A 12,862-nucleotide genomic window follows, 5' to 3' on the forward strand; every position below is an offset into this window, starting at 1 on the left:
GCTGGAGGCTTGTTCTGTGTTGTGAAATTGAATGAACAGGAATTGGCAAACAGCTGACTTGCACAGAGGTCACGCAAAAAGCAGAGTGTTGGAAATGCTGCATGATTTATTCAAACCGCGAGGACAGAAAGTTTGAGTGCGGAGGAGTGAGTGGAAGAATGGCCAAAGACCTTGAAATGTGACAGTAACAACTGATTCGGTTAACTTTCAGTTAGTGCAAATGCACCTCGTTTAGAGATCCAGGTTGTCACAGCTGCGTAAACTCTGGTGACATTATGGACAAATGATCTAGAGAGAAGGACAGTTTGTGTGATCTGTGTTGCACAACTGGTGCCAGACTTGCACAAAGCTGCAGCTGAATATACGCAGATATTGTATGGGATATGTTGAACAGAAACAAAAAAATATTATGCCATGTGCTCACTTGTTATTGCACATAACCTGCACAATATTAAAGTTATTTGGTCATCTGATAAGGAACATCATTATTATCATGGTATACAAATATATTTAGGGGTGATTTTTCACTTGTGAGTGGTTCCAGAACGACAGAGACAAATTACTGTAATAGAGCTAGAGAGATGACACTTCCTGCTTTTTTACCTCTATTTTTTTTCCAGTATCTCCAGACAACGCACTCTATTGGTAAATTGCATCAGACGGGATGTGTGTAACTGATCCTTTTTATTGATGTTCCACTGGACCTATGGATTTCAAATGGACATGAGTAATGTAGCAGAAAGCACGTAATATCTTACTTTGTGTGTGTGTGTGTGTGTTTGCTTGCGCGCACTCATGCCTGTGTAGTGGTGTTGTTTTACATCCCAGAGCTAACTGATAGGTCTCGTCTGTCATCCTCTGGTCTGTGACTCATCAGACGAGTTATCTGTGATCTTTGTCTGCTGTCTTGCTGCGGTTTATACCTGCTGGAACTGGTGATGTGAGCCATTTCCTAAAGTAGAAATGCGTGTGGCAATTAAATATGGAAAAAGACGATGTAATGCAATGGGGTTAGAGTGGGACTAAAGTGTTCAAACGCATTAGAGCATTAAATTCCAGCTTTACAGTTTTGGTTCACTCTTACCTCCGTCAAAGTGTTTTGTTTTTTTAAGTATAAAAATTCGAAAAACCCAATGAACAAAACCTACTCAAAACAAAACAGCAGAGAGACACAATTAGTGGTGAACATAGTGGATCATTCAGCAGAACCAGAAGAACCAGATATTTCCCTCAGGAGTAGATAGAGACCAAAGACAGAGTTTAAAAAGATTACATTGGACTTTGTTAGGTGGATGCAAAAATGACTTAAAATGAATCCTAATGTTTCTGCTTGACTTCTGAATGTGTAAATACGAAACTGTTTGCTAACAAGTTTCTTAACTTAAACGGTGATAACTTGTCAATGCATTCACAGGTTGTTTCCAAAACCAAAACATCCCACCAAAACAACCCAAAAACATCAGTTAATACAGAGTTAATTTGTACCCAGACATTTGAAATACAGCATCTGATGTTCAGTGTGCACACATTTAGCCAAGGGTAATTTAAAAAATCCATTAAAATAAAAGTGCTGTTTCTTGTCCTTGAAGCTTCCCCAGTTCGCATGCGCATCTTCAGGAGATGCTCCAGAACGCGAGGCAAGACCACTCACGACAGTGACAGACAGCTTTTTCAGACAATGGACTCTCTGAAAGGTAAAGCCTCTCTTTAAATCCAAGCCTCATTTGAAGTGAGGTAGCCTGTTTGTTGAGCAGCTGGAAAAACATCCTATGAGTGGGCGGCTGGATTCGAACAGTAAGAAATTGTTGTCGAAACACTTGGAAGTCAGAGGAGCAGGGAGCAAGCAAGCACTGTGGAATTTTACCAGGTCAACCTTATGTAAGAGCCTGAGACATAGGACAGTTGATAGGAGTCAGAGTCAGACAGATAGAGAGTGAAAGGAGAGCAGTGAGAGAGACAGGAGAGGCAGTAATGGGAGGTACTGTGGCCGGGTTAGCCTGCTCGAGCAGAGGAGGGAAACACTGTTTATGAGGAGAGGAATGAAGGGGATGAAAGTATGGGATGTCTGGTGCTTGAAGCTCTGCCCTGTCTGCATGACACTGCCTCTCTGAAGACCTCTAATTCAGTTTTCCCTCTGTCATTGCTGAACCTTTTCACTCTCCGTTTCCGTCCAACGTGTGAGTCACGCTCTGAGGCTGTCAGTCATCGGATGATTTGATGTGGGTTTATTAAAAAGAGGTGCGTCTTTCCCTCTGACTCAATAATTGCTTCCTTCTGAAGACAGACAGAGATCAGCATCTGCTGTGAAGAACAGAGGAGGAGGTGGAGGAAGGGGTGAGGAGTGGGGGAGGGTTGCCTGTTTTTAGAAACATACCAGCTGCCACAGTCCAACCCTCAGGGTGTCTGTCCTCCTCAGCACAGGTTAGGAGCTGCCCCATGCAGCCACATTCCCAGTCATTTCAGGGAACCTGACTCTGTCTCCAGTCATGATCCTTTTCATGCTTAACACCACAAACATAAAGACATTAGGTGAATGAGATAGGGCTCATGCTTTCAGTTGCATTTTCTTGGTAAATGAATCTGGGCAGTTGTGCCATTACTGTTCGCTATCATCACTGATACACCAGTGATGTGAGGTGGCTTTTACAGATAGGCAACCAAAGCCGAAGAACCAAGCAACGACAACCTCATTAGTTTTTTTTTTTTTTGAGAGAGATTAAATACATATACTAATTCTTCAGATATGATGAATGTTTTTCTACAAATTTATATTTGCTTTCCTCTTCTTTAGATGAAGTAGAAACACATCATCTTTTAGTAACATGAATGGAAACAGTGGCTGCCAGTTACCTCCTCATTCGTAAGCAAAGCAGCTAAGCCTGAACATCATTTAACTAGAGCAGCCTTCGCATTACTGTTATCACTCAATCACTGGCCCAAATTTTCCAGCGATCACTGATGAGTTGCAGATGAAGGTAGGTCTGCAGTTTCCAGCTGCTCATTAAGACTGCTTGACAGTGTATCACTATTTCAATTATTTTTAGTGCTGGCAGCCCAAGGGCAGCCGTTTGGGTGAGAGGAAGGAGGGAGACGGAGAGACAGAGAGAGATGAAAAAGAAAATACAGTATGAAGAAAAGGATCCTTTACAATAGTTAGATACAATAGTCAGTCTCCTTTTAGCTCTGATTTGGTCTCTACTAAGTCTTGAGGAAAAAATATCTATCATTAAAGCTGCAAAATACTCTACCATGTCTGCCAGTTAGTCGTTAACTTTGTTTTGTCTGCTGTTTATTTCTCAGCAAGCAGCGAACAGTGAGGTTTTAGGGCTTTTTTGTTATTAACAACTGCCTGTTGCAGCTGAAAACAACACTTTTTACGTGACACATAATCTCTTAATCCATCCTTCAGTCTAAGCTTATATGAAGTCTTAGCAGTTATAGTTTGTGAAACCAAATGGGTTTCTGGGAGTCTGAAAATTTACCAGGACAGTTTGCTTACTGAGCTTTAGTGGTGGGATATTAACATGAGGAGTAACTTTGCCCATCGGTCCATTAACCTTTTAATACATAATGTATGTGTGTATTAAAATTTTGCTGTAGGTGACAGTAATATATATGCTAAAACAGGACCTCTGCACAGTCTGAAAACCTGTGGATCATGATGACTGCTGTGGATCATGTTTACCGTACACCAGGCTTGGCACAGCTCTGTTTAAAACAGAAGGTGAAAGAGATCTGAAAGTGCACACCAGGTATACTGTATTTTATTTGGATAGATGACTCAGTTTGCGCTCTTGAGACACGGCTTTTGCGTCACTCTGGTGACCTTACAGGAAAATCCACATTGCATTACTCCAGGCAAGTGACAATACCAGTCATCACCATTATCACGCATTGGTAATAGCCCTCATGATGACAGCCTAGCACTGTGATACAGGGCAGGGCTCTGGATTGGACCTAAGACCCCAGACTCTGTTCAGACTCCTTCAGCCTAAATTAGAAACAATTATCCTGCTAGAGTCCAGAAAGTCCGTAAGAGTCTGTGTATCTTATCTGAGGATCCATGTTTACCTCAGTTTCTTTCTATTGTGGTTCTTAATACAACCTTTATCAGCTGCTGTTATCCTTAACCATAATAAGTGCAAACTCTACCTGTTTCTGCTATCACCTTTCCCCCAATGAGAGAGATCAGTCATATCTTGGCCTGGTCTAAATCTGTCAGCATGTAAACACAGACACCCCAGCTGCAGACCCCCCGACTGTCTCCAGTGTGATGAATGATAACCTGTGCGCCGCAGCTCCTCCTGACTGACAGCAGGTTTGCGTGTGAAGATGCAGGCTGTCTCACAGCTATAAACCTAAAAAACCTGGGGAAAGGGGTGGTGTTAGAGGCCTCCTTTAAATTGCAAAACACCTGTATCTGACTCACTCAGAGTTAATCACACACCTTTACGGCAAAGCAGAACAGCCCTGCGCTGCTCCAAACCGAGGGCAGAGAAATAAAGCAAGAGAGAGAAGAACGAGACAGGCACTGACTGATCAGCTTAATCTACATGAGACCTTAAATTTCTTTTAAATGAAACATTCATTTAATCATTCATTATAACTGAAAATTATTGCTGCAGTTACATTTCAAAAGCCATTTACTTTTAAAAGTCTGTGATTGTTATACATTTACATACAGTATTTGTATGCACAGGACAATGCTCTGAATATACAGTGAGTTTATGTAAATGTTTGAACAGTACTTTGGCTTTTACTGTATCAGACTGTGGTCATGCCAGTAAAGTCCCACTGATTTTTTTTTACCTGTTCAACTCAATTTCACCTTAAGTGAGAAAGAGGGAGTGAGAGTCAAGTACGCCGTGTCCAAAAGTTTACGGACACCCCTGTCCACATATTTAGACAATATTGGCTTCCAGCTTTATGGCCTTGTAGAAGGCCCTTCCCTTTTTCAACACGACAATGCCCCTGTGTTTGAAAGTAAGGTTCACATTTTTCATACCTGTGTTAATACTCATATGCCCATCACTTATACTGAAGTTGCTTTAGGAAGGGATCTCTGTGGCACCAGAATGACAAAACTATACAGACATGCTGAGTTTTCACACCTGACAAAACTTTGCTATATGCTAATTCCTGTGAGGAAGAAGTAACTGGTTTTGATATGGCAGAGGATTAGGGCCCAGTCATGATCAAACAGAACTAGAGGAAAGCCTACCATCAAACAGAGGTGGGCGACGCGATGTGGTTTAAATAATGGGGATAACAGCTCACATTTACAGACAGTCTCCCCTGTAAGGCATTCATAGTGCTGTTCACATGAAAAGTGACAGTAACAGAAGTTGTGTGACTAACGAAAAATGAGAGCCAGAGCGAGGAGTTCAAACCTTGGCTCCGCTCTCACCTCCGCACAGCTGGTCAATCACCGCATGAAGTGGGTGTGAATGTCGGATTGTTGGTCATGGACACTGGTTTAATTGGACGCTGGAAAGGTGTGGGGGTAGGGGTTTTCAGATGCTATTCGCCCATCGGAGCAGCTGCACGGGATATACTGTGCTGACTGTCATGTCCACAGAGAGATGCATGTACTGCATGCCGAGTCTCTGTCAGAGGTGAACAGTCAGCCTCTCCTGCCTACTGCTGTGTGGCTGGTGCTGGTTAATATGTGTGTGTGTATGAGAGAGAGAGAGAGATAGCATAGTGTGAAGTACCTGGCTATTCACCACCAGACTTTGTCATGTGGCAGCTCTCTTGTACTTGCCATTGGCTTGAGCAGAGAGAGAGTGGACAAACCAGGAGGCTGCAGTGGTACAAAAAGAGGGGAGGAGCTGCTGTTATCTAAAAGATCTCAGACCTCACATGTTTACATTTTGGATAGTAGCAATAAGATTGAGCTAGAAATAAAAAGAGTGATGAGCAGTGGGCAAACAGTGCTTACATGTAGATGAATAAGACAGACTGAGTGATGTGTGGTTTGGATTACTGTGAAGGGGAATTATTTTGTCAGGATAAAGTGGTTGGTATAAATCTGGCACACCTGCAAAGTGTACTTTGTGCAAGAGAAAAAGTGTAAAGAGGTGATGCATGTGTGTGCGGTGTGTGTGTGCAAAGGGGTGCGTGTGCTGAGGGTAAAGTGGATGGTTGACTCCACTGGAATGTGGCGCTGACTCAGTCCGTCTGTCGGCCACGGCCATGTTCGCTCTGTGGACTTATTCACACTCTGCGACCCTTTCAGGGGGGCTGCCTGTTGCCTCATGTTGGATTTCCGGCAGGACTCTTGGAATTTTAGGGAACAGAACTCCAGGAAGTTCTGGAAGATGGCCTTGTTTGGGTTCTGTTTCCACTGTCCCGCTGTAAATAAAATGCTTCTAATGTTTTTTTTTTTTTTTTTAACACATCTTCAGTTGGCCTGTAAAGTTGAGTAGAATATTTGAAAAGTTGGTGCTATGAGCCCTTTTTTGTGTGATTTTACTTTAGGACAAACTAAGTTCTAATAGACAGATTTAAATGACTTTTGAAGCCTAAAGTGTGATGTATGATGTGATATATGATATCATCAGCATTGCCTGCATGCTAAAAAAACAACAACAAACGTATTTTAGCTTAACTTTCTATCAGTAACTTTGATTTAATTAATTCATTTACAGACTTATAAAACTGCCATAGAACAATGCAATGAGCTCAGCTCTGGTTTTGATGCCATTCCAGACCCTGGCTTGTTTATATTTTTAGGAAGGATAAAATTCCAACATACTTTTATGGTTCTCAAAGGCTATATCTGAATTACTGTTATTGTATCTAATCTTAATAATTTCTGTGCCTTTTTCCTACTATTCATCTTGCCAGATCAGTTTCCAGTTGTCCATCATTTCAGTTCATGACAGAAATGATCAAGTTCCTCTCAGCATCAGCTGTACTTTTGATATCAATGCAACATGCCATGCTAATATTCTGATGTTAGCATAGCACTGTATGCTAACATGCTAAAAGTTAGAATTTCACCATGCAACTATGGAGGGCACTAAATGGTAAATGTCAACATTTAAATAGCATATTAATACGGTAACTTGCTAATGTTTATGTAGTAAGTAATATTTAGAATTTTAGCATGCTAACATGCTAGGTACCATTAAACATTTAACATACTAAAATTCTAATATGCTAAAAAGCCAGTTTTACATGTTCTAATGCAGGTTAACATACTAACATAAGGTGTGCTAACACGTTAGGTCAAAACGCAGGTCACAGAGGTCACATGCTACTTTTTTGCCCCATAGACGTAAATATTTAATATAAAAAATTCATTCATCCAAGGATTTTGTTTTTTTGGTGTGTCATGTGCATTACCGCCTCATGGGGCTGCTAATGTGGCAATAGATTTTTAGCCTTTGTTTTTTTTAGAGATTATGCTCATTTTAAATCAGAGATATACATCAGTTGAATGATGAATATGTACTAGTAAAAGTAGCTCAGAAAGTCACAATAGTCACAATAGTTCATAGTGAGATTGAAGGCTCAACAAGAACTCTCAGAGCGCTGTTTGTATTTAGTCTGTCTATAACAATCAGACATGTCTCATGTTAGTAATGGACTGGCTTTGTCATGTAATCATAGTTGTTGCAGGCAAAAAAGCCTTGTCTGGATCTCCCACACCCCTCGTTCCACCCTCTCCAGACAGAGATCTGCTGTGTGTGTGTGTGTTTTTTTTTTTTTCTCTCTGTGGGGTCATTAGACGGCTCCTCCCTTTCCATATGCTGCCCAGGAAAGAAGATGAGACCAGGACAGGGTGTCTTTCATCGTGAGATTACCTGGGCGTCCTCTCCTTCGCTGGGCTGTCAAAACAAGCATGTCAGTTCAGACGAGGAAAGACTTTTCTGATACTGTGTATGTGAAAGATGAGTGATGAGTATTTCCATTTTCTACCTCTTTTAATTTCATTTCACAATGGAAAACCAGCACCGTCTCCAGACCTAAAACACATAGAGCTCGTTTGGGATGAACTGGATTGCAAGTCAAAGGAAAGCAAACTAGAAGTGCAGCACATTTCTGGGAACTTCTGCAACAGTGTAGGAGTGAAGTTTCTGAACATATTTGATTTCCGTTGTAGAAAGAACATCACAAGTGTGTTCGGCTGCTGAACAAGTCAGTAATTTAAATAAAATGTAGTTCAACAGATTCCATGATTCCTTATTTTTAAAGCCTGCAATTGTTTGTTAGTTCCATTTTTTTTTTATTTTAGAAACACTGACACGCTAAATTAAGTAAATTTTACGACAGCTGGAAAAATGGAACCTTAAATGATCTTTAAACTTTTGCAGTGTATTATTGCTCCTTATTTCGCAGATAAGGATTTTACACACAGAACATATTACCAGTTAAATATGTTGCATTGCTACAGATTAAACTGCCCATCAGTATGAAAAATCCTCAAACTCCACCTCCACTGTCCAGCATAAAAATCCTCTTAATAGATCAGTGATAACAATCCAATTTATATTCTTATCTCCTATATCTAATGCTGTATGAGATAAAGCTGTCAATCTGGCAGGGGCAATTGTTCTGCTGTATTATTAGTACTTCTACTTTTGGCCTTGATAATATAAAGTTTGTACTTTTACTCAAGTCATCAAAACATTTCAACATTCAACATTACAACGGGTTAACTACGCAGTAGTCCTGTACACTGTGTGTGTGTGTGTGTGTGTGTGCATACATATACATATATGTGTGTATGTATATAAAAACATGTTTATTTAGTCTTTGCCTCTGTTGGATCTCTAGGACTGGATTTTTTAGCTGCCAAGCTGTGTTGAATTTCTCACACTATAGTGCTGTTCTGACTCTCTTCACTTCCGCTCGTGTGCTCAAATGTCAAATACACAGAGTCTAAATCAACCAGATAGACTTAAAATATGTCCATCCGCAATTGATCCTGAAGGATCAGTGTCTACCCCCAAGCAAACAGCAGTTTCTCATAGCACTCACCTCCCAGCCAACCAGGACCGCTGAAAGTATGTGTGGAGACAGCCACATTAATCACACTCCTGTGTAACATGTCCTTTTAAAGCTCTTTATTTCAAATACAACCTCTGTGTGTGTGTGTATGTGTATGCACCTCTATCTGTCACCAGTGCAGAACTCTTTTGCAGTGCCTCTCCTCTAACAGAATGCAGTTTGCGGCATGAAAGACAAACAACTCATGCACACACACCACACAGAGACACACACACGCTTCCACACTACTTGAACCCTGGGGCAGAATGCCAAAGAGCTGGAGGAATTTGACCCGGTGACCTTGGCTTGCTGACTTCCACATGGAGACCGGACACTAGGATGGTGTGCATCGGAAGAGGAGGCCAGAATAGCTCTGGTGTCCGGTAACGGGAGACAGACTGTGTTTGTAAACCGTGGCCATTTGACACACACAGAGCCTGCACTGCACATGTATATGCACAGACCCACAGGTGATGGAAACACATGTACTCATGTCCAGAGGTTAGGAGGCTGGCGAGGATGGGCAACATGAAAGGGGTCTCTCAGTCTGAGATCAGTATGTACGTTTTCTCCTGTACAACACTGGGTTAACCTTGCAGCCACACATTTTTCTGCTTTCATAAATCCTGACTTTCCTGTTTGACGTTTCAAGTTTTTTTTTTTCTTTTTCTTTAAATACATGCTCAGTACAGAGAGAGGCCAAGTTTGACTCATCCAGTTGTACTTCAGTCTGCAAAAGCTGGCAGTATAAAACAAGCTTTAAAGTACTCCAGGGAGAGAAGAAAAACCCTGCATGTATGCAGAAACAGAATCATAATCCTCATGTATACACACTCAGATTGCAAAATGTGGTTTTTGTATATTTTTCTGCACACATTTACTTACACGACCTGACACACAAAGATCTCAGTGCCAAATGATTGCACAATATGCTGACCTGTTTTTTTCTTCCTTCGGTGAGTGTATGCGTGGGGTTTCAAGTCATGCATCAAAGATGGTAAAGATAAAGTGTACCACAGCTGCTAGAAATATATGTGACACTTTTTATAAACTACATACCAGTGAGTGTATTGTCAGTGCATCTCAGTAACAGTCAGCCTTTCTTTCTGAGAATCCTGTTGACATAAAAAGTAAGTGGCTACATTATAGTTTTAGTGACTTATTTTTACTAGTTAAAAAATCATTGCTTTTAACTTATTATAGCTCAGTTCATATATATATATATAATTTTTTTTTTTTCCAACTCTTAAACTCTCCAGCGCAGACAGGCCAGGGGTAAACCCCACCCTCTGTGCTCAGCAAGAGGACAGAGATACATGTGACAGATCAGGTCCAACCAGTCATAGATGACAAACCTTCAGTGTTGCCCCACGATTATCTGACAAACATTTGAGCCCTCTGCAAGAGTCGTTCTTTGAAACCCATTGATTTCTTGATAATGCGCCTAAAAATTTTCACTGTCTAAAACTTATTGGAATTTCCTGTTTTATTTTGTATGTTTGTTTGCCCAGCCCAGTTCATTCTTTCCAACATAGTCTGAGAAATGAATAGCACCCTCTGTAATTTCATACTTTGTCACTAAGAATATTTATGTTCATATTATCAGAACAGTAGCTAAGCTCTGTTGTGTCCAAGGCGTGACAGTGCTGTATAGGTTCATCTTAGTCTCCTCTTACTCATAAAGTATCTGACTTCTCTGACTCAGGAGACAGTCAGCTTTGAAGACTTGTGAGTGTGTGTGTGTTTGTGCCCTATCTGTCTTGTTGAACACACAGGTGCAGATCCTACCTGAGGCAGACGGTCTGGTGCCAGTGGGTTGTAAAGCAATCAGACGGCAGTAATATATCCCTCTGCCTATCAAATAGCTAACAGAGCAGGAAAGGAACAGCCTGTTGATCCAGAAACAAACAGCATTCACCTCCCCCACCCCACCCCTCCTCATCTGGCCCAGGATGATCTGTTTTTGTCTCTCTCCATCACTGTCACTCCAGAAACAGACTCCCAGTGCCACATACAGACACTCGAGCCTTCCTACATGCTGGGTAGAGTTACCAATCAAACACTCAGCGCTGAGAGTGACCATCTAATTATGACCTTAACTGCTGGAAAGGTCTTATTTAGGACAAAGCTTTGTGTACAGCAGCACTGTAAGCGTATACCTGCAGCTGACGCTAGATCTCAACAAAGAAGACGCTGTATACTTGATGCTACCAACAACAAACAAACCCTGCATAGTTTATTTGCCTGAACAGATTTCAATTATAATAGACTACAGTGTGTCTGATCCATTTCTATTCTCATAAGTTTAGCCGAAGCAAACCAATTTAATCTGTGCCCGACGCTACCCCCACTGCATCTATTCAGGTCAACTATTGAGAGATGCCACTATCACTAGGGCAACAAGTAAAACAAACAATGTGTGGGTTTTGTATGTGTATGAAACACTAGACTCAAGTCAGTCAGCCACACAAAATGCAGTTAGTGGGAACAGAAGGACGTCTGCGCCCAGTTCAAGCTGTATTTTCATCCACATCCTGCCTTTATGAGACAGAGTGGGTGGTGGGAGTTTAAAAGCTGTCAGACTCTTTTTTTATTTTTTTTAATCCATGTTTACCACAATGGGTAGTTCTGTAAACACACAGGTTTGCCACAACATTATTCCAACAAGCTGTCGCGCTTGGGTGCAGGGCTCACTGAGGTCTTTCCAGTGTGGAGCTGATTTGACTTTGGGATGAGCTGGCTCCGAACTGTTTAACTTTTCCCAGGCTTTTGGTAACATTGTGGCACGGAACAATGACAGGTCATGATAACTTTGGGATGATAACAGAGTACTCTGTTTAAGCTGGCAAGTCTTAGAAGGTTTTTTTTTTTTTTTTTGCAGGTGTTTAAATTCAAAATGTAGCATACCTCTAAACCTCCAGTGTTGTACAGTCCTTGCCCAATTGTTCATCTTTCAGTAGTTTCCTGCATCCGTCCTCGCTGACTAATACTGGAGTTGGTACCTGTTCTTAATTCAATATTGTGGTGACAAACACCACTTGGCCCCTGGGCTGTTGAGTATCATACACAGCCTGCACTCCAGGAAAGTTTTTAGATTGTGTGTCACAGTGTGGCTCTTGTCCACAGTGAAGATTTCAACATAGCCAATCAGGAACACCCTCAAGCTCGGGGGAGAGCTGGTAAGAACAGATTTATACACACCACCATGTGTGTCGTGCCCAGGTAAGAGTGCAGACCAGCTATTCCACCTGTCGTAATCACAGGCTCTTATCTCAGTGTCCATAGGAGGGAGGGTTTTATTAGCTTGGCTATACAAGCAGGAGAGAAACAGAGTGTACACTGAGTGAACTGGCACCAGGAAAACCGGAAAGAGAGGCCAAGTGCTAAAACAAACAAAAACATCAGGTGTTAAATATGATCATAAACACTCATGTTGATAGCTAAGTTGGACAAGAACAGTAAATATTCTTAGAATGAGGATTGCGCCATAGCTCACACTTATCTCAGATGTCTTACTCTGGCATGTGAAGGAAAGTAATATCCCTCTTAGGAGGTTTGCCTTATTTTTTTCTTTTTTCTTTCTTTTTTTGACCATTGCACAGAAATGAATGACCCTGTTACGTAACATGAATATAACTGATTAGAGTGTGCAGGAAAGGAGCAATAACAAGCACACAATGTAACATACAGTGGGTTGTAAACAGTGTACATAACTACTGTCTAAACAAAGTACAAAACATATTTCAAAAATGTCTCTGTAATTGGAATAACTTAGAGTCACATGTTCTTTTCCACAGTGAAGATGATCTTTTAAATGTGGAAAGTGAAATGATTTCAGAGAATCACAAAGTCTTGCAGACTTCAG

Source organism: Toxotes jaculatrix, chromosome 3 (assembly GCF_017976425.1).
Source record: "Toxotes jaculatrix isolate fToxJac2 chromosome 3, fToxJac2.pri, whole genome shotgun sequence".
In the NCBI taxonomy this organism is placed as follows: Eukaryota; Metazoa; Chordata; class Actinopteri; family Toxotidae; genus Toxotes; species Toxotes jaculatrix.